Consider the following 23896-nt stretch of genomic DNA (forward strand, 5'->3'; position numbering starts at 1 on the left):
CTTTAACCACAGCACCACAGCTGACTTCCAAAATAATTCTTAAAAAATATTGATAAAGAGAAGGTGGGTTTAAAAAAAAAATCTTGATATGGAAACATATTGGTAAGCGTTTTCTCCCTGAGAGGACACAGTAGGAACTTGGTAGGGGTTTCTGGGCCATTATGGAAGGAAAGGTTAAGGCAGGTTTGTGTTGCATTTTTTAGTTCTTTTATTTTTTTTAGCTTGTGTCATAAAAGACTGCATAGAAGCCACAAATCTGGTAATAAAAAGTTTCTTATGCCTGTTTCTCCACTCTTATTTTTAAATACTTTCAAATACAGAATAGCTGCAAATCATTACCCACATTTGCCAAATGTTAACATTTTGCCACATTTGCTATTTCTCATGTATACACACACATACACACAAGCGTGGGTGTGTAAAAGTATTATGTAAAAGACCTATATGTATATACATTTGAACCAACTGAGTATAACTTGCAGAAATTCTGTCCCTTAACCACTGAATACTGCAGCGTGTATCTTCTGATGACATTCTCTTATATGACCAACCACAATCATCAAATTCAGGACAAATGTCCTTTTTTTTGTTTTAAGTATTTTTTTAAGGTTTTATTTATTTACTTGAGAGAGAGAGACCACATAAGGAGAGGTAGAAGCAAACCCCAGCTGAGCAGGGAGCCTGTTGCAGAACTCGATCCCAGGACCCTGGGATCAAGACCTGAGCTGAAGGCAGACGCTTAACTGACTGAGCCACCCAGGTGCCCCTTTAAGGATTTTTTTTAAAGGTTTTTTGTTTTTCTGTGTGTGTGTGTGTGTGTGTGTGTGTGTGTGTGTGTGTGTGTGTGTGTTAGTAATCTCTACACCCATCCTGAGGCTCAAACTCATGACCCTGAGATCAAGAGTTGCATGCTCTACTCACTAAGCCAGCCAGGGACCCTAAGACAACTGAATTTTGATGCTATTATTTATTATATGGTCTGTATTCAAGTTTTGCCAATTGCTCTTATATGTTCTATGCTGTATTTTACACTTTTCTGAAAATGTTTGCATTTTCTTGCATCACAAATGGTTATCAGAACTTCAGACTTAAAGATCTGTTTGTTTTCTTTCTGCAATTTTTCTGTATTCTAAAAATGGTATTTTTAGAAATGTATTGGTTGTATTTATTACTATAAATAAATTCAAACACTGAACTTTGTCCATTATTGTAGGCATTTTTGCAAGCCTCACTCATTGTGTAGCAGCTGTGGGGCTCACTGGGAATTGATTCTACTCCCACATACTCAGTATGATCCCATCCCCCTAACTGCAAAACTGTGGAAAGAATTCACTCCTAAACCAGTCCTTGCTTGGGATTCTCTTGGCTACTATGAATGGTTCAGGGAAGCATATGACCTAAATTCATTCAGTTGGGAAGCCTATGTCTTTTGTTTAATGACTCGAGATAGGAAAGCAGGCTCTGTTCTTCTGGGCTGGGGGATGTGAGTCCTAGAAATTTGAATAGGACAATTGTAGAGAAACCATGAAAGCTCTGATCAACAGCCTGCCCTACCCCTGAAGGTTGTAATTACATAACTTTGCAATTATGTCACCCGACAAACTTCGTTTTTTAAGCTAGTTATATTGAGCTTTCTTTTGCTTGAAAATGTGGAGCACTATTTGCCCAGAAGTGTTCTAAGTGTTTTACGTATATTAATACATCTAATCTTCACAACTCTGTGTTGCAGTATTATTAGTGCCTGTACCATTTCACAGAAGAGAAGACTGAATTAGGAGTGGTTAACTCACTTGTCCACATTCACACAGCCGGGAAATGGCAGACAGCAGTCAGACCCAGGCTGCCATGCTCTCAGCCACTATTCTGTACCCTCACCTGAAAACACCTGAAACAGAAATAAGATGTCCAAAGTGAAATTTGCCTTTGAAAGACACAATGTTGTCCTGGGGGTACCATAAACCCTCTACTCTTAGCTATTATAGTTTGGAGGGAGATTCAGGAGAGGGCCTAGGCCAATCAGTACATTCCATCCCCAGACCCAGGGATTAGTTTGGTGATGAAGACGGAACACAATAAAATAAAATGTTTACTGAGGCCTTCGTGTATGAGATATCATGTCTCTTCCATAGGACTGTGTGTGCTGGTGGCTCGAGCCTGAAACTTTGCTGCTTTCAGAGAAGGAAATCCAAGTGTGTCTATGGCTAAATAATCATAGTTTGTCTCTCAGTCATTCTTTCAAGTAAAAACCATTTTCCACGGAAAAAGCAGTTACTTTAGCTTGCAACTCAACATCACGCAATTTCTTTCCCTCAAAAGTCTGCCATTGTGGGGTGCCTGCCTGGATCAGTCTCTGGAGCTTGCAAATCTTGATCCCAGGGTCCTGAGTTCCAGTCCCACCATGGGGTAGACATTACCTTTCATTAAAAATGAAATGTCTTTTTAAAAAGGGGGGGGGGCAGGCCCCGCATCCGGGCTCTCTGCTCAGCAGGGAGCCTGCCTCCCCCCCCACCTCTGCCTGCCTCTCTGCCTACTTGTGATCTCTGTCAAATAAATAAAATCTTAAAAAAAAAAAAAAAGTGTGGGGGACAATTCTATTTTGGTATGTGATAGAAGTGATTCATGTATACTTCCCATTTTGTCATACAAAATTATTAAAAAGATACATCCTCAATTGTTAATACAATTGACATTTCTTACAGCATCATCAAGGCCGTTCTGAAGCAAACCTGCTACCTCCACACCCTTCGCCAGTGTGCAAACATGAAGGATGACTATTACTAGTTTGTTCCACTGCCTTGAGTCACTGAGGTATCAATTTTATCCACTGTCATTTCTGTACCACCAGTGCTAAATGATTAGTGAATTGTTATTTACAAATAACGTTCTAATTTTCATTAAGAGCACTTCCTTAATGACTCAGGGTTTACAAGTACGAAAACGTGACATATGACACACAGATATGGAAGATTTGAAAGATACACACCTAAATGTTAACAGTGGAAAGCTCCACGTGGTAGAATTCTGGTCAATTTCAATTTTCATCGTTTGGCTCACGCATGCTTTATAAAATTCTGCAACGAACAGACGTTCAGTGTCTAAGGGGAAAACGAAATTATGCATTTTTTAAAATCACGAATACAGCACCTTCACATGCTGTGGAACCCAAAAGTCTCTGAGTCTTTATCCAAGATCCAGGGTAGGATAAAAACAAAATCCCTATTGTTTTGTATTGACGGACCCTTTAAACCGGAGGTAAAGAAGAGACAGGGGAGAAAAATGGACGTTAAACGAGTGAGGAAGCAGGGCAGATTTGGAGGAGGGAAAAAAAAAAAAAGCTTGCTCCCCTGGGATCCCCCAACAGTCCCCAGCATATAATAGTTTATGACAACGCTGCACGCAGAGTAACTGCGGGAAAGAAAGCGAAGGAGGGGCAGTAAGGATCGGGAAGGTAGTGGGGTGTGTAGGTGCGGAAGGAGCTCAGGCTCCGCGAGAAGGGGCAGCAGGCCGTCCCAGGAACTTTGCAAAATGAGGACGCCCGGGCTCAGATAAACAGAATTAGAACACAGGTGAGACAGGCGTTGTAATTTCGTCCAAGCTCCCCCAAGTGCGCCTAAAGCACAGCCAGGACAGAGAACCTTCCGAGGAGAACCCCGCGCGCAAAAAGTCGCCCAGAAGTTTCCGCGCGCCGACCACGCAGCCCACGGCCGGATACGGCCACGCGCACACGCACGGGGACGCGGGCGACGGGCGACGGGGTGGGCGGAGAGAGCAGAGGGGCGGGCGGAGGGAGCAGAGAGGCGCAGGCGCGCGCTGCAGCCGCTGGGGGCGGCTCCCAAATCGCTCGGCTTCCGACGCGAGGCCGCGGAGCGCGGGGCGGGGCGGGGCGAGATGATCGCATCGCGTAAGGAGACAGTGTGAGAACCCGGATCCTGTGGTGACCCAGTGGCCTAATGGATAAGGCATCAGCCTCCGGAGCTGGGGATTGTGGGTTCGAGTCCCATCTGGGTCGCACAATGATTAATTTTGGTGGAGGGAGAGGCGGTAATGGGCAATGACGGCAGTGAAGTAGATTTTGAATTGTGGTTCTTTCGCGTCCTTAACAGCGATCTTGAGAACAGTGTTTACAAATTAGGAAATGCATGTACGGGTTTTAAAAATACTACGATTGAGACCCTGCAAGTGAAGGCGGAGGTTTGGCACAAAACACGAGCGTCTAATTCTTGGCTTAACTTACACTTTTTTTTAAAAAAGTAAAAAAAATCCTTAGGGGGGCGCCTGGGTGGCTCAGTGGGTTAAAGCCTCTGCCTTCGGCTCAGGTCATGATCCCAGGGTCCTGAGATCGAGCCCCACATCGGGGTCTCTGCTCTGCAGGGAGCCTGCTTCCTCCTCTCTCTCTGCCTGCCTCTCTGCCTACTTGGGATTTCTGTCAAATAAATAAATAAAATATTTAAAAAAAAATCCTTAGGAAGCACGAACTGCCGACAGAACAGATGGCATGCCCCCATTTTGTTTACCTTTTCAAGCTTAGCTTCCCGGTGGGCAGCCACACCTGCAAAACTTTCTCCCCATCCTTGTCCTTAGGGCTGGCTCCGAACATTTATTTTCAGTACTAAGAAGAGTTTATAGGGAAACAACCATGCTGTTGCAACGGACATATGTAATAAACATATGTCTTGCTTTCTACCCTAAGGCTTCGTGAACAACACACTGTAGTTAGGATATATGGTTTGAGGGTATGCGTAGGTGCGCATGTGTTTGACTTGCAAATTAACGTAATAAAAGAAACGCAGACTTTAAGCTTTTCAGACCAGTTCAGTTGACCATCTTGAAAAGTTTAAACTCTTCTTGCAAAACTCGTGCAAGAGGACCATCCCTGAGTGAATTCCTACTCTTTAAAAACAACTAAATACAAAACGCAATATGCTATCCTGGATTTGAACCTGAAAGAGAAAAAGGACGTCAGGAGGGAAAACAGTGTGGAGCTTAGTTACTTAGTAATATGCCCACGTTGATTCCTTCCTTATGTCGAATACACATGGCGATGTAAGATGTTAACATCAGAGGACACTGGCTGAAGGGTATATGGGAGCCTTCTGTTCTGTCTTTGCAACTTCTCTGTAAATCTGACATTATTCCAAAATTAAAATTTTGTTTTTTTTTTTAAATTAAAATAGAAAGTATTTATTTGAGAGAAGGAGAGCACGTGGGAACACAGATGAGAGGGGCAGAGGGAGGGGAAGAGAGAATCTCAAGCAGACTCTATGCTGAGTGTGGAGCCCAGTGGGGGCTCGATTTCATGACCCTGAGATCAGGACTTGAGCTGAAACCAACCCACTGTGCCACCCAGATGCCCCCCAAATTAAAATTTTATTAAAAACTAAACAATCAGTGGAGAAAGGTAACTGATATCCTTACACCCTAAGATTAGGAATGTATGCTGAATTTTAATTTTTTATCTTTTTTTTAAAGTTTGACTTGTCCATCTGAGAGAGATACACATAGAGAGGGCGAACAGGGGGAGGGACAGAGGGAGTGGAGACGGGAGGCAGACTCCCCCATAGGGCCCAATCCCGAGATCTGAGATCAAAGTCAGAGTCAAAGTCAGACTCTTAACCAATGGAGCCACCCAGGAGCCCCCCTAATACTGAATTTTTAAACCAGAACACATTGAGAAATAAAGAAGATCAGGGAATAACTCAGCATCTGGGGACATTGAATAGTGACAATACCCCCCTGGTTCCCAGAGGCAAGATCACTCTCCTAACAGAATACCCATGCCCAGGACTGGGCAGGACAAACTTCTCACTGGTTCTCTGCCCTTTGGACTTTTGAGTGGCCTGCTTAGGCCTCCGGTGTGCTCCCCTGATTCTCCCACCCCACTCCTCTCCTCCAACCTCCTCAGCCTCGCTCCTTCTCTAAGGTAGATGTTTTGGGGCTCACTCACCAGGGTTCATTCAGCTCAGGTCATGATCCCGGGATCCTGGGATTGAGCCCCACATCGGGTTCTCTGCTCCGCAGGGAGCCTGCTTCCTCCTCTCTCTCTGCCTGCCTCTCTGCCTAGTTGTGATTTCTCTCTGTCAAATAAATAAAATATTAAAAAAAAAAAAGATGTAAGCCCATTAATTGCCTTCTCCCCTGTGCCTTTAGCTTCCTGTATTACCTCCACGGAGCCCAGAAACACTCTACAGTTTCTCCATTCCTTAAAAAGCTCACCCTTGGTCCTCGGCATCTCATGTGAGTCCTGGGCGTCCTCCCTCCCTATAGCCAGGGGTCTTCCAGAATGGTCTCCATGTGTCCAGGTTCTCCGTTTACCCCACCTGCCATACTCTGCTCACTCTCCTGCTGATGGGCAAACTTCTTCTCAAAAGTGACCTCTTAATTGGCACTTTTTTAAAGATTTATTTTTATTTAGTTGAGAGAGAGAGAGAGAGCACATGCACACGGGGTGGGGGGGGGCAGGCAGAGTGAGAGAGAGAATCTCAAGCAGACTCCCCTGCTGAGCAGGGAGCCCGACACGGGGCTCAATCTTACGACCCCAAGATCATGACCTGAGCCGCAATCAAGAGTTGGATCCTCAACCACCAGGCGCCCCATTTACTGGCAAATTTAAGAAACACCTTTCCCGTCCTTATCTTGCTTAACTTTACCCCAAAGTTTGAAGTTCCTGACCAGTCCTTCCTTTTTTTTTTTTAATATGAATAATTGTTTTTTCTTTTTACATAAAGTATTTGCCCAACATGGGGCTTGAACTCACAACCTTGGCATGCTCTACAGACTGAGCCAGCCAGGTGCCCCAATCCAATCAGTCCTTCCTTGTTGAAACACACTCTTTGTCCAGGCTTCCAGAAAATCCCGTTGCCTCTGTTCTCCAAACAACTTCCATTCAATCTCCTTTGCTAGTTCCCTCTAGGTGCCAACAATGGAAACAAACCAGCTCAACTGAGGCAAAACAAATGATAATTCATTGGAAAGACACGGGGGAAGGGAGCCACTCACTAAGTAGCAGGGCAAAGCTGGACAGCCAGGCTCAGGGACTGGCAAGAGTCAAGGATGCACCAAAGGCCCCCCAAGTCCCCAAGGAACTGAGAACACGGCGACTCTGAGAACCAGAAACCTCTGGTCAGGAGGCCACCACTGCTGTCATTGGGGGCACTTGTCACACAGCTAGAGCCTCTGACAGTTCTCTTTGTCCACTTGCCCCAGGATCAAGGTTCCGGCCAAACATTTACAGCTGCCCAGCTTGGATCAAGGACCTTTCTCCTGTTGACCCATGGGGCCACAGAGGAATTAACACTCCCACCAATTTTTCCCTTAATGCGAAAGGTAATTCCTTAAAAGGAAAAGAGACATGGGTGCTACATAGCCATTGAAACACCAGCACCTCTCCTCACCAAGAATTTGGTACATTTTGTTCCTAGTGATCCTTATTAATTGGTCTATCCATACTGTTGATTTTAGGTGATGAGACCAGGATTTTTTTTTTTCCTCATTGAACTTTGTTGAAGTGGATCTCCAAATCCTGTGACAGATTTTTTTGGTCAAGTTGTTTCCATTAAAAATTACTGATTTTCATGGTACCTGGGTGACTCAGTGGGTTAAGGGACTGGCTCTTGATTCCAGATCAGGTCATGATCTCAGAGTCATGAAATTGAGCCCCGCAACAGTAAAAAAAAAAAAAAAAAAAAAAAAAAGCTGATTTGATTTGATTGTAAAGATTTTATTTATTTATTTGAGAGGGCGGGGGAGGAGCACTGGGAGAGGGAGAAGCTTCAGTTATACTTCTGTTGTAGCACTGACTGCTACAAAGAGTTGCAAAGGCAACCACCATGCTAGGTTTGAAAACACCAGTGTCCACATGGCCCGCAGGGACAGGACCCATAGCCCTAGTTTTGTAGACGTCCCGAGCGGGGGCAGACACAAGAGCTCGTCAGTTGCACAAGCTGGTGACAGGATGCAGTCTGGAGCGTCAAGCATAATGGTTCTACTGGTATTGCCTTTTTACAGGGGATTTTCCATCCCTCGAACCAAAGCATGTTAGCACTTGGCTCCAGCGTGCTGTCGCCATTCTAACCAGAAACTGGCACAAAGGCCACTGTGTTAGGGTTGTAACCAATTTCCTTAATGTAGATGTAGCTTTCCTGAACGTCTTCCTCATATCTCTTCTGGCTGTCGGGAGGCCCCAGTAGAATCCACTTTGTTGACACCAACAATTAGTGGGTTTGCACTCCATGTGGAATCCGGAAGCGCTTGTGCGCGGCTCTGCCCACTCTTGGAAGTACCTGGTGCAAATTCACCAACCTCAGCAGCAGCAATCAGGGTGGCAGAGTCAGCCCATGAGATATGTCTGTGATCGTGTTTTTGATAAAGTCTGTGTGTCCTGGGGCATTAGTGATGCTAACATGCACTTGCTGTTCTTGAATATTCCACAGACAGATCAATGACAATACCACACTCAGCTGCCCGTTTATCCACGACCCAGGCAGGGTTGAAGGACTCCTTTCCCACCTCAGCAGCCTGCTTCTCAAATTTTTCATTGGTTCTTTTGTGGATCCCACCACGTTTGTAGATGGCCGGTAGCGGTACACCTGCCCAGGTCTACACATCCAGTGAAGGGGATGTTGATGTCTTTTCCTTTCCTATTGTGGCCTGGATTTAGTGGTGGATTTCAGGACATCTGTTTCCTGGCAGTGAACCTGTTGCAAATAAATAAATAGATTGTGAATTTTTAAGAATCACAGACTCTCATTACATTTCAGTATACAAAGTGTGTCCTTGACATTAAACAAAAATAATCTGGCCCCAAATGTTAGTATTGCCCAAATCTCGCCTTAGAGGCTTGACAAACAGAGATGGTCTGAATATATTATTGATGGGCCTCAAGAAAAACATTTCAAGGTCCCATCCATTGTCCTTGTTTCTATCATTTTTCCTTTGTCCCCAAGCAGTCTCAGGGACAAACTGAAGAGTATGTCAAAGGGTGCTTTCAAGTAGACACCTGGGTGCAGGGGGTGCCTGGGTGGCTCAGTTCGTTAAGTGTTTTACTCTTGATCTCAACTCAGGTTTTGATCTCATGGTCATGAGTTCGAGTTCCGTATCTCACAGTAGCTGCTGAGCCCACTTAAAAACAAAACAAAATAAGAAAACAAGAAGATCAACAATGAAAAAACCACCACCCTGAACACGCCCGATCTCGTCTGATCTCGGAAGCTAAGCAGGGTCGGGCCTGGTTAGTACTTGGATGGGAAAAAACCCAAATAGACACCTAGGGATCCTCAAGGTCAAATCAAGTGTCTGAGTCAAGTGCCTGACCCTGGAGCCCTAGCCCCGCCATGGGAGGCCGGCTGGTGTATGAGGAGACAATGACATATCCCCCAAATGCTAGAATTCATTGTACGGTGTATGGGTGTTTGTCCCCACTAGCATTGTATCACTAGGGACCCAGTTATTTGGAGAAAACCATTTTCCCCACAGGAAAGATACATTATCCCTACCATCAAAGATAGCATCCTTGGGGCGCCTGGGTGGCTCAGTGGGTTAAAGCCTCTGCCTTCAGCTCAGGTCATGATCCCAGGTCCTGGGATCGAGCCCCGCATCGGGCTCTCTGCTCAGCAGGGAGCCTGCTTCCTCCCTTCTCTCTCCCTGCCTGCCTATCTGCCTACTTGTGATTTGTCTGTCAAATAAATAAGTAAAATCTTTAAAAAAAAAAAAAAAAAAGATAGCATCCTTAATAAATAGAAGAATATGGCAAAACTCAGATATTTGAATTTTTTTGCATAAAATTCTCCCTTTTCTTTTTTTTTTTAAAGATTTTATTTATTTATTTGACAGGCAGAGATCACAAGTAAGCCAAGAAGCAGGCAGAGAGAGAGGAGGAAGCAGGCTCCCTGCCGAGCAGAAAGCCTGATGCGGGGCTCGATCCCAGGACCCTGGGATCATGACCTGAGCCGAAGGCAGAGGCTTAACCCACTGAGCCACCCAGGTGCCCCTCTCCCTTTTCTTTTAATTGAGCTAGATAAATATCAGGCATTTACCAAGGTCATAGATTTTTTTTTAAAGTAATTTCTATACTCAGTGTGGGGCTTGAACCCACAACCCCGAGATCAGCAGTTAAATGCTGCACCAACTGAGCCAGCAGGCATCCTGATTTATTTTTAATTGTAGGCTGTTTTACTTTGCGGTTAAAAAAGAAATTATTACCGATATATAACGTAGATACAGGAAAGTCAGGCGTCAGAAGCATGCAGTTCAATTATGTTCACAAACTGAACACACTTGTTAAACCAGCACCCATATCAAGAAATAGGATCTCATTCACTGCCGAAACCCCCCCTTGACCCTTGACCCCTCCCAATCACTTCCTCCTCCAGGGCGACCAGTATTTTCATTTCTAACAGTGTTGGTAGGTTTTGCCTCTCTTTATACTGGATCACTTTGGAATTTTATTTTTTTTTAAGATTTTATTTATTCATTTATTTGTCAGAGAGAGAGTACACACAAGCAGGCAGAGCGGCAAGCAGAGGGAGAGGGAGAAGCAGGCTCCCCGCCGAGCAAGGAGCCCGATGCGAGACTCGATCCCAGGACCCCTGGATCATGACCCTAGCTGAAGGCAGCGGTTCAACCAACTGAGCCACCCAGGCGTCCCTGGAATTTTGATTTTTAAAGGTTTGACTAAATACAGACATTTATTAGTATTGCATCAGTCCAGATTTTCAAAATTCATTTAAGAATGTCAGAATACGTGCCAGAATTAACATTAAAATGCAATCTGATAATATTAACATTCAGAATTGTTATACTTTGAAACTTACCAGATTCCAGTATTAAAACTACAGTAAAGTTGACATTTCTCTCTACTCTTCTTGGAAATCCCACAAAAGCAACAAGAGTAATGAGAAGTAGAACCACAAACATCATCATCAATGACACTAGGAGGAGACATCTGAAACTCCTCAAATAAAAGGAGCAAGGGCTACCGAAAGCAGGGTGGAACTAAAGGGCAGATTAGATGCTTGTGGCCGCAGATGTTAGGAAAGGCCAGCAGAGGGCGCGTCTCCAAGGGGAGGGTCATAACTCAGGGGCAAAACAATAATCCCTTGTTTGCGATGACAAGACTGGGGTGTGTGGACAGCGCCTTGTCACAGGGACAGACCCGTGTTCTGGGTATGGATTTGTCTTTCTCGCCTGGAGGGCTTCTACTAACACCACCGTTTCCAGATTTAGACACTGCCAGGACTTCCCGGTCCAGGAACCAAGGAGAGATGGGAATGGTCCTTCCCACTATGACCCTTAAAAACTCACCGGAAGAACTTTTTGCTTTCCTGGCCAGTCACCGGGGACTCAGTGGGTCCAGAGGTCCCCGTGCCCAAGGGAGAAATGTTTAGACAGGGAAACACCATCATGGATCCCTTCATTTGTAGGCTGAGACTGCCTCTTGGCCATTTGGGATTCCTCATGCTGCTGAAGACAAAGGAACCACTGTTGTGGGCTGAATGTTTATGTCACTCCAAAAATCTATATATTGAAGCTCTGACCCACAATGTTATGGTATGAGGAGGGGGCCTTTGAGAAGTAAGCAGATTTAGATGATGTCATAAAGATGGAGTCTCTCCCTCTCTTGTCCTCTCTCTCTCTCAGATACAGCACAAGGTTTCTGCAAGCCAGGAAGAGAGCTCTCATCAGAACCCCAAACATGCTGGCACCCTGATCTCAGACTTTCAGCCCCAGAACTGCAGAACTCTGAGAAATAAATGTCTATTGCTTAAGCCACCCAGTCTACGGTAGTCTGTTAGAGCAGCCCCAGCTATGACTGTCACTGAATTAGCCTGTGTGATTAATACGATTACCAAGAGGAAAATGGCCCTGCCAGACAATGTCTGGAGCCCAGGAACTTACCAGGGGCACTTCTCAGTGTGCTCTTGTCCCAACTGGTTAATGGGAAAGTACAGCAACCTGCTAAAGACAGGACTGCCAAGGGGAACCTGGGTGGCTCAGTGGGTTAAAGCCTCTGCCTTTGGCTCAGGTCATGATCTCAGGGTCCTGGGATCGAGTCCCGCATCGGGCTCTCTGCTCAGCAGGGAGCCTGCTTCCTCCTCTCTCTCTCTCTCTCTCTGCCTGCCTCTCTGCCTGCTTTTGATCTCTGTCCGTCAAATAAATCAATAAAATCTTAAAAAAAAAAAAAAAAAGACAGGACTGCCAAGAACTCGGGTCCCACAGGAAGAAAGTTTGGGGTTTTGCTACCAGGCATAGGGCTCTGTCCAGCTGTGGGTAAGGGGAGTATGGAATAAGGACTGGAGATGCAGCTATTATGGCCACTTGTAGAGGAGGCCTCTAGCACCATGTGTTATGTTAATGTGCTCTTTTTCCTTTTTTTTTTTTTTTCTTTCTACCTTATATGAAGAGCACTAGAAGTGGCTACAAGTTTTGGTATCATTTGAGTACTTGCTGACTAACCTCGGGCAAGCTGTTAGCCTTTCTGTGTCTTAGTTATTGATCTGTAAAACTGGGGTAATAAAATCATCAACTCCTAGGTTGATGTAAAGATGTAGTACTTGGAATACTGCTCAGTGGGTACCGGCTATTATTATAACTATCATTATTATTAACAACAGATGTTCTTTTTTATTTCCTTGTAACATTAGACAGGAAAGTCCCCAAATCAAGAAAGGAAATGTTTCCCAATTTTAGAATCAGTAATTTAAAAGACTATTTATTGAAGTACAAGTACCTGTTTATACCGGATGTTCCAAAATTTGGAAGTAGAATTTATTTTTTTATTTTTTTTTTTAAGATTTTATTTATTTATTTGACAGATAGAGATCACAAGCAGGCAGAGAGAGAGAGAGAGGAGGAAACAGGCCTCCCGCTGAGCAGAGAGCCCGATGTGGGGCTCGATCCCAGGACCCTGGGATCATGACCTGAGCCGAAGGCAGCGGCTTAACCCACTGAGCCACCCAGGTGCCCCGGAAGTAGAATTTAAAAAAAAAAAAACCTTCAAAATCAATTCATAAGACTTTTTTTTTTTTTTAACAATGGTAGTTGCTATAGTAATAGGAGAAAACATCCAAGATACTGATAGAAATCCCAAGTCCAGCATAAAAATTATCTCTAGGAAGGGAACAAAATTGGGTTTGGGAGGACATAAGGGCTTTGGCTGTGTAGTAGTTGTCTATTCCTGCAAGACAAATTACCCCCAAATTTGGCAGCTTAAAATGCTAAACATTATTAATGACCCATTCTGTGGCCCAGGAATCAGGGAATGCTTTAGCTGGGTGGTTCTGCTCAAGTCTCTCAAAGGTTTCTTTCAGTCAGTCTGTGGGTTGGGGCTGTGGTCTCATCTGAAGACTCAAGTGGGAAGGATCTGCTTTCAAGCCCACTTTTTGGCTGTTGACTGAAGCCCTCAGTTCCTTGTCACATGAGCTCTCATAGACTGCCTGAGTGTCCTCCCAGCTTAGCAGCTGACCTGCCCCAGAGTAAGTGATCTAAGAGAAACGGAGAATGCACACCTGAGATAAGAGTTCAGACTCTTTGAAACCGACTCTTCCATATGCCTTTGATGACTCACACCAGTCCTGCTACAATGTGAGCGGGGACCACATGGAGTATGAATACCAGGAAGTGGGGGTCATTGGGGGCCAGCCACCTTGGAGACTGACTACTACCAACTACATGTATAATTTTTAAAAATTAAATGTTTACTCTGAAATTATGGCACCTTAATTATATTGACTAACCAGTAATTTCTTTTTTTTAAAGTATTTTATGTATTTATATGACAGAGAGAGCACAAGCAGGGGGAGTAGCAGGCAGAGGGAGAGAGAGAAGCAGACTTCCCCCTGAGCAGGGAGCCCAATGCAGTGTTCTGGGAGCCCAGTGCAGGGCTTGACCCAAGGACCCTGGGATCACGACCTGATCCAAAGGAAGACATTTAGCTGACTGAGCCATCCAGGTGTCCTAGTAGTTTCTTTTTTAATTAGACCCTGTTTTGACAGTAAAATTTTTAGAATAATGGAAAAAGAGTAATTTTTTAATACTAATAAAACATGAAGCAAATACATAAAAAATGGTAAGATTTTACAAAATTGGGTCATACTTATCCAAATATTAACTCTATTATTCTCAATAAATCTCTAAATGCTTGTAATATTCATAATTAAAAGTATCTTCTGGGGCGCCTGGGTAGCTCAGTGGATTAAGCCGCTGCCTTCGGCTCAGGTCGTGATCTCAGGGTCCTGGGATCGAGCCCCACATCAGGCTCATCAGGGAGCCTGCTTCCCCGATCCCCACCTCTCTCTGCCTGCCTCTCTGCCTACTTGTGATCTCTCTCCCTGTCAAATAAATAAATAAAATCTTAAAAAAAAAAAAATCTTCCCTTAAAAATGTTCAGAGGAAGAGCACACCTCAAATAATGATGACAAAGAATACTGAAGGGAATTTCAAGAAACCGTTAGCCATTCTCAGATAAATAAGAGAAGACATGGTCCTTGCAATCAGGAAGTTATAAGAAGGGAGTAGGATGAGGTGAAAGAACAGCAGGATGAACCCCAAAAGAAGCCAACTACTAAGAATTCCTTAGCCTTAAAATCCTGTTGGAAGGAGCCAAAGGCAGAGAAGACAGTACTGAACATGAAATCAGTGACATGAAATACAGAGTCAAGAAAGTCTCCTAGGATGAAAAGGAGAAAGGAGTGCTCGGCTGGTTGAGTCAGAGGAGTGTGTAACTCTTGATCTTGGACTTACGGGTTTGAGCACCACGTTGAGTGTAGAGATTACTTTAGAAAAATAAAACTAGGGGCGCCTGTGTGGCTGAGTGGGTTAAGCCTCTGCCTTCAGCTCTGGTCATGATCCCAGGGTCTTGGGATCGAGCTCCGCATTGTGCTCTCTGCTTGGCTGGGAGCCTGCATCCCTTCCTTTCTCTCTGCCTGCCTCTCTGCTTACTTGTGATCTCTGTCAAATAAACAAATAAAATCTTTTTTTTTTTAAATATTTGATTTATTTATTTGACAGACAGAGACCACAAGCAGGCAGAGAGGCAGGCAGAGAAAGAGGAGGAAGCAGGCTCCCCGCCAAGCAGAGAGCCCGATGCGGGGCTCAATCCCAAGACCCTGGGATCGTGACCTGAGCCGAAGGCAGAGGCCTTATAACCCACTGAGCCACCCAGGCGCCCCTAAATAAATAAAATCTTAAAAAAAAAATTGTGGGGGCACCTGGGTGGCTCAGTGGGTTAAGCCTCTGCCTTTGGCTCAGGTCATGATCTCAGAGTCCTGGGATCGAGCCCCACATCAGGCTCATCAGGGAGCCTGCTTCCCCGACCCCCACCTCTCTCTGCCTGCCTCTCTGCCTACTTGTGATCTCTCTCTCTCTGTCAAATAAATAAATAAAATCTTTTAAAAAAAATTGTGTGGAGCACCTGGGTGGCTCAGTTGGTTAAGCGTCTGCCTTCAGTTCAAGTCATGATGCCAGGCTCCTGGGGTCAAGCCCCACGTTGGGCTCCCTGCTCATCCGAAGGCTGCTTCTCCGATTCGTCTGCCGTGCCCTCTGCTTGTGCTCACTTGCTTCCTTTCTTTCTATCAAATAAATAAAATCTTTTTAAAATAAATAAATAAGTAAGTAAATTGTGGGGTGCCTGGGTGGCTGGCTCAGTTTGCTAAACCTCTGCCTTCAGCTCAGGTCATGATCCCAGGGTCTCGGGGTCGAGACCCTTGTAGGGCTCCCTGCTCAATAGGGAGTCTGCTTCTCCCTCCCCCTGCTATTTTGTGCATGTTCTCTTTCTCTCAAATAAAATCTTTTTTTAATGAAACATTTGAGGTCTTCTCTATACATGAGGAAATATTAGTAAAACAAAGGTGATGATTGATTGATATTATTCAACAAGGTTTGGAAAGTTCTCGTCAATGCAATAAAAAAGTTAAAGGTTTGGGAAGAGGAGGCAAAATATTTTTTAGATTACACAGTTTCCTTTGGGAAAACTCCATTGAAAATAGTTTGGGGTGTGCCTGGCTGGCTCAGGGAAGAGCATGTGGCTCTTGTTCTCAGGGTCATGAGTTCAAGCCCCATGTGGGGTGTAGAGATAACTTAAAATAAATGAATAAATAAAAACTTAAAAAAAAAGATAGTTTGGAATATTTTGAGAAATACACAAACTGGGATATACAAAATGTATGGATATACAAATTAGTAACTTTTCTATACATCTACCAAAGCAGTTAGAAAATATAAAAGACAAAAAGATCTTTTCTACGTTACATCAAAAGTACAAAATACCCGGGGCGCCTGGGTGACTCAGTGGATTAAGTCCCTGCCTTCGGCTCAGGTCATGATCCCAGGGTCCTGGAATCGAGCCCTGCATCAGGCTCTCTGCTCAGCAGGGAGCCTGCTTCCTCCTTTCTCTCTGCCTCTCTGCCTACTTGTGATCTCTGTCTGTCAAATAAATAAATAAATAATCTTAAAAAATAAAAAAAAAATACCCAGGAAATAAATTTAACATAAAGATGTGTTTAGAGCTTAGATCAAGAAAATGATAATATCCTTATGGGGGGAAAGAAGACTCAAAGAAATATAGAGATACGCCATTTTCATGGACAGAAAGAAAATATGGGACAACTGTCAATTCCTTTACAAATAAACCTATCCATTTAACCTAAATTCAAAACATCCAACAGAATTTTTTAAATTTAGCAGAGTACGCTAGGGAAAACAAAACACTGCAATAGGCAATTTTTAAAAAGAAAGGTGTGTTATAATTACTCTAATTATAACAATGTCTGAATATAAACATGGAGTAGACAGAGGGAGTAAGAGAAAATCTAGAAATAGACCTAAATTTTTTAGAAGTTAATACTGTTTATGTCAAAGGTAACATCTCAAATTTAGGAAAGGATGGATTTATTTGGCAAATGGGTTAGACAACTTTCTAGCTATTTTAGAAAAAAATAAATTAGATTCTTACCTCATACTACGTATCCAAATAAATTCCAGATGGAATCAAGTTTTAACTACAAGCACTAGAAAAATAGAGGCTGATATATATTCAAAATTATATACACAATTTTGAGTTGGAGAACATCTAAGCATGATACAAAGACACTGGGGACGTTATTAAACAAAAGATTGATGGATTTTACTGTACAAAATTTAAAAATTTGATAGCCAATAAATCACTAACACGTTAAAAATCAACAAAATTTTGTGAGGAAATATCTGCAATATATATAATGGACAGAGAGTTAAAATTCTAAGACAAAGACTAAGACAAAAACTAAGAACAGGCACTTACTCAAAAAAGAAATCCAAATGGCCAATAAATCCATGAGAAAATTTACAATGTCACCAGCAATTAAAGAAATGCAAATTAAAACATTTCTTTCTTTATTTTTTAAAAGGTTTTTATTTTTAAGTACTCTCTGCCCAGTGTGGGGCTCAAAGTCACAACTCTGAAGATCAAGAGTTGAAGGCTCTTCTGACTGAGACAGCCAGGCATTCCAGAAACCCTTTCAAAAAGAAATAAAACTTTTTGGAACAGCAAGGATATCAAATAATGATAATTTGATACCACAATGTGGAGAAATAGGCATTATTACATACCTACATTGACTGCTGGTCAGTGTGAACTGGTACAACGTATTTGGGGGACAAATCAGCAATATGTAGCAAAAACATTGAAATTATCATATATTTGGCCCAGCAATACAATGTCTAGGAATTCAGTCATTAAGAACGACCATGGGAGTCATTTTCAGTCATTAAAAATGACCTGGCTGGCTCAGTCAGAAGAGCATGGGATTCTTGATCTTGGGATCATGAGTTCGAACTCCACATTGGGTATAGAGATTACGTAAAAATAAAAAATCTTACAAAAATATTCTAAATACAAATGTACATACATACATATGATGGAATCATGTACTGAATGAAACAGAAAAATGTTAACATATCATTAATATTTTTTTAAAGATTTTGTTTATTTGTTTGACAGACAGAGATCACAAGTAGACAGAGAGGCAGGCAGAGAGAGAGGGGGAAGCAGGCTCCCTGCTGAGGAGAGAGCCCTATGTGAGGTTGATCCCAGGACCCTGGGATCATGACCCCAGCGGAAGGCAGAGGCTTAACCCACTGAGCCACACAGGCGCCCTATTATTAACATTTTTTTTTTAGATTTTATTTACTTATTTGACAGACAGAAATCACAAGCATGTAGAGAGGCAGGCAGAGAGAGGGGAGGAAGCAAGCTCCCTGCCAAGCAGAGAGCCCGATGTGGGGCTCGATTCCAGGACTCCGGGATCATGACCCCAGCCAAAGGCAGAGGCTCAATCCACTGAGCCACCCAGCCACCCCTATCATTAACATTTTTTTAAAAAAGATTTTATTTATTTATTTGAGAGAGAGAGAGCCACAGCTCACAGGCAGGGGGAAGGGGAAGAGGAAAAGGGAGAAGTAGGCTCCCCACAGAGAACAGAGCTGGCCGCAGAACCCTGGAATCATGACCTGAGCTGGCTTCACTGAATCATCCAGGTACCCCATTAGCATTTTAAAAATCATCTTAAAAGTATCTATATACCATGCTCCCACTTTTATATAAAGAAACTATGTGGGGCACCTTGATGGCTCTGTGGGGTAAGCCTTTGCCTTCTGCTCTGGTCAAGACCCCAGGGTCTTGGGATCGAGCCCCGCATCGGGCTCTCTGCTTGGCGGGGGATCCTGTTTCCTCCCTCTCTCTCTGCCTGCCTCTCTGCCTGCTTGTGATCTCCCTCTCTCTCTCTGTCAAATGAATAAATAAAAAATCTTTAAAAAAAAGGAAACTATGTAACATATTTACACGCACATATATGTGTAGAAAAAAGTCAGGAAACTGATACACCAAAATATCCATAGTAGTTATTTCTAGATAATAAGATTGTTGTTGATTTTTCTTTTTTCTTTTGTATTATCTATTCTGCAAAGAATATGTATTATTTACACACATTTTAAAGGATTTTATAAAGGGATGGAAAATATCACAAAAAAGCAGCCAACAGATTTGACTAATAATATAAACTAGTAACATTTCTTATGCAAAATATCAAAAATTATTAGGTCAATCAATAGAACACTCCAACACATCAGAAACCACCACCCAGCCCCTGCCACACGCTTTCCAGTACCAACTCCCAAGAATATCCTGACTTTTTTTTTTTTAAAGATTTTATTTTTTTTTTATTTATGACAGAGAGAGATCACAAGTAGGCAGAGAGGCAGGCAGAGAGAGTGAGAGGGAAGCAGGCTCCCTGCCGAGCAGAGAGCCCGATGCGGGACTCGATCCCAGGACCCTGAGATCATGACCTGAGCCGAAGGCAGCGGCTTAAACCACTGAGCCACCCAGGCACCCCTGACTTTTTGCACCCTGAATTAGTTTTGTCTATTTATGAACCTACAGAAATGAAATTACAGAGTATAAGGTGTTTTGTGTCGGACTTTTTTTTTTACTTGAGATCATTTTTATGAGACTGATCTATATTTTGCTTTTGTAATTGTAACTCATTTATCTTCCTTGGTTTATGGCAAGAAATGTGGTTCACAATTTTGTCCCCAGGACACATCTCGCATTGCTGGAAGACAGTGGATTGTCAAAACCGCAGGCAGAGGGCACTACTAGTACCCAGTGGGTAAGGTGGGGGAAACTGGTCACAATCCTGCAGTGCACAGCAAAGAATCTTCTCAGCCTCAATGTTAGTAGTGCTGAGGCCAAGAAACCCTGCTCTGGGGGCATCTGGCTGGCTCAGTTGAGAAAGCATGCAACTCCTGATCTCCAGGTTGTAAGTTCAAGCCCCATTGTGGGTGTAGAGATCACATAAAATTAAAATCTGCCTTCAGCTCAGGTTGTGATCTCGGGGTCCTGGGATCGAGTCCCGAGTCCGACTCTGCTTGGCGGGGAGCCTGCTTCCTCCTCTCTCTCTCTGCCTGCCTCTCTGCCTACTTGTGATCTCTGTCAAATAAATAAATAAAATCTTTTAAAATAAACTAAAATAAAATCTTTAAAAAAACAAAAACAAGGGCGCCTGGGTGGCTCAGTGGGTTAGGCCACTGCCTTCGGCTCAGGTCATGATCTCAGGGTCCTGGGATCGAGTCCCACATCAGGCGCTCTGCTCAGCAGCAAGCCTGCTTCCCTCTCTCTCTCTCTGCCTACTTGTGATCTCTGTCAAATAAATAAATAAAATCTTTAAAAAAAAACAAAAACAAAAACAAACCAAAACCCTGCTCTGTTGTATTCCAGTATGTCACAATATATCCATTCCTCAAATGATGGGGACACAGAAAGGTTTACAATAGTTCAGATTGTGAACAGCCTGAAATGTTCACAACTTAGGGTTTGTCCAAATGACAACGTATTATGCAGTTAGGAGATTTCACATTTACAAAGAGTGTTTTTTTTAAGATTTTATTATTTATTTATTTGACAGAAAGAGTTCACAAGCAGGCAGAGAGGCAGGCACAGAGAGTGAGGGGGAAGCAGGTTCCCCGCTGAGCAAAGAGCCCAGCATGGGGCTCGATCCTAGGACCTGGGATCATGACCTGAGCTGAAGGCAGAGGCTTAACCAACTGAGTCACCCAGGTGCCCCGCAAAGAGTTTTTAATAGTATTTTGAACAGTTTTAATTGAATAAGAGCTGGATCCAAAAACTGTACGCACAAAACATAAATGGGGCAGCCTTTTTGACATGGTGTCATGCAAACAACACAGGATCTAAAGCAGTGTAGACACTGACCACCCCCGTGTAGCAATGATAGCCAAGAAGGAGCTGGGAAAGAAATATATGGAGATGTTGTAAGGATGGCGAGGCGTAGTGGTAGTGAAGCGAGGCCTATATTCTACAGTTCTTGTGTCTACCCTTTTATTTTCCAAATGTTCCGTTACAATAATGTAGAGTGATAGGAAAACATAGCAAAGAGTTAAAACAACAACAACACAAAAACCCAGCTACTCACTTCTCCTGGACTCAGCATTGTCTGTGGGAGAGTTTGCTCATAGGGCACTGAGGCTTTCCAGCACTTTCTCCCATGGGGGGGGCTTCCCTTGGGTGCCATCATGCTTCTGGGGCCTGGGTGGACTCAGGATCGCTCACACCTCCCCAGCCGTGGGTGCTGCTGTCGGCCTGCAGCGCCCGTCCTCCTTGGCTGAGACTGAACCATGGTATTTTTTCAAACCAGAGTTTACGTGGCCTCCCCTTTCTCTCTAACAGGTACAGCTTCTTAATAATTGAGCTCAACGCTGTAATTGAATGTTATTTTCCACAGTAGCCTGTGAGCCACGTGAGGGGAAGATCGATGTCCTAACATCCCAGGATGGAGTCCGGTCCCTATGGGAGTAAACCTCAGGGTTGTCTTTGAAAGTCTGAAGAATCTGGGAAGACCCTGCTCGCCATCAAGATGGTCCTGAAATCGTGACCCCGATCTACTGCATGGGAAACAAAGCAAATATTGTACTCTTGTCAAAGGATGAGTGTGACCGAGATTTCTGGCTCCTAAAACAGTGTCCAGAATATAGTATTTTGATGCCAGCTGGTGGACTAGAGTTCAGTTCTGGCCGTAACCACCCAGAGTTGGCGCAGACCCTACTGTTTAAAGGGGGCGCCCCACAGCAATACCACTCCTATTTCCTACTGCCTGGCTGCAGACCCCGGGGGTTCTCTTGATTCCCTCAGGTGTGCTAATTTTCTGTAACCAAGCACAGAACTCAGGAAAGCGTTACACTTAATGATCACAATGTTATGATACAGGAGACAAATCAGGACCAGCTACACGAAGAGACTTATAGGATGAGATTTGGGAAAGGTTCCAAATGCATAGCTTCTGTGTGCTCTTTCCACGGATTAGGCAACATCACTCCCCTAGCACGTCACCAACCAGGAAGCTCACTGAGTTTTCATTGGGATTTCCTTACGTAGGCCAGATGGATTAAATCATTGGCCATCCAATTGAACCTAATCTACAGCCTCTTTCCTCTCCTTGGAGGTCAGGTGGGCTTGAAGTTCTGCCTCTCTAATTGCATGGTTGGTCCTTTTTGTGACCAGCTCCCTTCCTGAAGCTACCCAGGAGCCCTCCAAGAGTCACCTCGCTAGCAAAACTCAGGTGTCATCCGGAAAGCTCATGAGTAACTACGACACTTCTATCCCCTGGGAAATTTCAAGGCTTTTAGAAGCTCCATGCCAGGAACCTGGCACAAATTCTTTATTCTACAACACATAGTAGACACTCAATAAATATTTGCTAAGTGGAAAGAGACACTAAAAATGCCAGAAATTGGCAGGGGAGAGGAAGGCAGTTAGGCTCTTAGCTTCTTCCACGTGACAAGTGTATATGCCTATTATGAAGACAGACACATTAGGTTACAAAAAACCAATACCGTCGAACATTCCAATCCTATGACAAACTCCTTCTGCTCTGGTTTACATTACCAAGCACCCTGATGATCATTTGACTTCCCATGTGACTTGTGTATAGGAAGACAAGGCTAGACGGGCAGACATGAGCATGCCCGTCTGCCTGAGTCAGTTTCTTGTTGCAAATTAATAAAGCGGCATTCTGGCTTACGTGGATCTGTCTCTTTGTGCCTTCCACCTCTAGTGTGGTTGCTGAGCCAGATGCTGCCCAAGACTCAACCCCGGACTCTGGCAAGTTCGTCCAGGCTGGTGCCACCCGGGAAATGCCTAAGAGCCCGTGGGAGCCATCCAGCCGGCTCTCTGCCTCTACATTTCAGGGTGTGGGCTTCGGGGCATTCACAACATTCCTGCAACAGAAGAGTTTCGGGAACACCCCACATTGGATCTGAGTGACTTGAATATAATCTCAAGCAAGCAGGTATGTCTGAGATGTGGCTGTAAATGAGACAGCTTAAGCCTAATTAATTTTATTCCACTTGACTTAAAGAAAGAGCATGTGAAAGAAGGGGATCTGAGGACATCTGTAAACTGGGCCTCGAGAACACAAGCCTCCAGAGGCTGGAGGCACTGACTCTGGCATACACACGCTTTGCAGTGACTGGAGAGTTTTACTCTTTGGAAGGAAATAGAGAACTCACTCCTCTAAAACCCGAATGAGGAAGATTAGCCCACCATGAGCTGCAATGCAATTTAGTGCTCAACAAGCAAACTTCTGGTTAATAATCAGATTGATGAATCATCTTTGCTATAGCCTCTCCATTGCAAATTAATAAGTAATGGTCTGGTTTATACATCTTCTTCTTATGAGTTTGTTTAATATGAGTCAGTCCCACAAATCTGATGCATTGACATAAGTGAGTTTCAAGCGCAAGAAAGCTGAGGATCAGACTACAGAGGATAGTGACTCCCCCCAACATAAAATCAGCCTGTGACTAGTCAGCCAGCTCCTCTCTGGATGAATATATTTGCTTCACTGTATCTCTCAAACCACAGCACACCTAATTCAGGAAACTCTTCTTCAGTACTTTTAATTAAAAGTTTTTTATTTCTAGTCATCTCTACACCCCATATGGGGCTCAAACTAACACCCAGAGATCAAGAGTTGCTTGAGCTTCCAACTGAGCCAGCCAGGCACGGCTGCCCTAGGGTGAATGACAGACATTCTCTTTGGAGCCCCACTCTGGCTCCTGTTTTCCCAAGGAAGGATACTTTCCTTCAAAGCAGCCTGCTTCCTTGGAGATCTCGGCTGTTAGAATATCTTTTCTTAAATTGGAATTAAACATGTCACCTTATAACTTATGACTGGTTCTTTCACAAAATATCTGCTTAGCCTCAGTTCCTGTGAAGGAACTTGGTGATGGAGCCAAGCCTTCTCACTCCCCTATTGTTCTCCAAGCTTTCCAGTGTCTTTCTTGAAAACATGATCCCCCCTGAATCTGGTCAGTCCACTAGCATTATTATTTTTGAGACATAAGATATTGCTGC

The 23896-nt window shown here is 43.8% G+C and overlaps 1 non-coding gene across 1 annotated transcript; it reads left to right on the plus strand.

The window, feature by feature from the left end:
• The first annotated feature begins 3936 nt into the window (after nt 1–3936).
• On the plus strand, nt 3937–4009 carry TRNAR-CCG. Its single transcript has one exon. It is a non-coding gene; the product is annotated as a tRNA-Arg (tRNA).
• The last annotated feature ends 19887 nt before the right edge of the window (nt 4010–23896 follow it).

Source organism: Meles meles, chromosome 18 (assembly GCF_922984935.1).
Source record: "Meles meles chromosome 18, mMelMel3.1 paternal haplotype, whole genome shotgun sequence".
Lineage (NCBI taxonomy): Eukaryota > Metazoa > Chordata > Mammalia > Carnivora > Mustelidae > Meles > Meles meles.